Here is a 1,593-nt window from a genome sequence, read left to right on the forward strand (position 1 = left end):
AGACTAAAGCAGTGGTTGGAAGAGAAAGAAAAGAAACAAGAAGAGAGGCTACAGCAGTGGTTGGAGGAGAAAGAAAATATAAAAAAGGAAGAGAGATTACAGCAGTGGTTGGAGGAGAAAGAAAATAAATAAAAAGAGAAACTACAGCAGTGGCAAGAAAACCAGCACTAGTGGCAACTGGAACAAGAAAGGAAACAAGAAGAACGAGAAAAGAAACAGGAAGAAAGTCTCCAACAGTTGCAGGAACGTCAGCAACAGTGGCAAGAAGAACAAGGAGAGAGAGTACAACATCAGCATGAAGTACAAATGGAAAAGATTAGTAAATTTCAAAGTGAATTAAATACATTAAAGGACGATTTACTGTCTTTTACACAGGGAGGATATATTAGCCATGGACCGAATCAGCCCCAGACAACAGGAAGCCCCTTCTAGACCCTGCAGCTAAACCCTAATGCAGACTTTCCTGCCAGAAGTCACATTCCAGACATGAGTGTCAGCAATAGGGGTGATCTAGTACAAAGGAAGCCATAGGAATTCGATGGGAAGGCACCATGGGAAGCATATACAGCACAATTTGAACTACTGGCAGAAATGAAGGGATGGACAAAGGAGCAGAAAGCAGTGTGCCTGGCAACAAGCTTGAATGGACAACCACTGGAAATACTTGGACAGTTGTCAGCAGACGACAGGCACAACTATAGAGCACTGGCAGCTTCTCTAGAAATCAGGTATGGAACTCAAAATCAGTCCAAAGTCTACAGGGCTAGGTTTAGGACTAGAGTCCGTGCTAAAGGGGAGATCCTGCAAGAGCTGGCACAGGATTTGGAAAAATATGACACACAAGGCCTACCCAACTGCACCACCTGATGTCCTCAAGCTGTTACTGAGGATCAGTTTGTAGACGCCTTGGACAGTCCACAACTGAAGATACAAGTAAAGCAAGCACACCCCTCTAATATGCAGAATGCAATGGCTATAGCTCTTGAATTCGAATCATAAGTTAAGTCCAACACAGAGATATCAAGGTTAGTACAGTCATCAGGATTCAAGGCCAGAAAGGGGCAGCTTTCAGAGAAGTTTGAGGGACTTTGCTGGCACTGTAACAAACCTGGGCACAAGAGAGCTCAATGCCGCCAACTTCAACACAGGGAAGATGTCACGGCAGGAAAGGCTGCTACCCAGAAAGATTGTTGGAACTGTGGCAAGCAAGGACATACGAAGAGCCAGTGTAAGAAGAATACTACCAATAAGTCAGCTTCGTGGAAACCAGTAGTGGTTGGTGTTGAGGGACGCCCACCAACCCTCATCGTGAAAGTCCCGACAGCTAAGTGTAAAATGGCAAGCACACATAGTGTCTACATGACAGGAAAGCTGGATGGCTAAAAGTGCAACTTTGTCATAGATTCTGCATCTCAGCAAACCTTTGTGAGTATCAAGGTGCTCGATCACAAAGGAGTACCAGAAGCCATACAGAAGTTTTGTGGTGTGACAGGACATTATACAAGGTTGTGGGGACCATTGTGGGTAATTATTGAGCTCATGGGCATAAAGGACAGACACAAGGTATACTTGGCTGACATTAAAGACCAATAC

This window comes from Limulus polyphemus, unplaced genomic scaffold (genome assembly GCF_000517525.1).
Source record: "Limulus polyphemus unplaced genomic scaffold, Limulus_polyphemus-2.1.2 Scaffold1844, whole genome shotgun sequence".
NCBI lineage: Eukaryota > Metazoa > Arthropoda > Merostomata > Xiphosura > Limulidae > Limulus > Limulus polyphemus.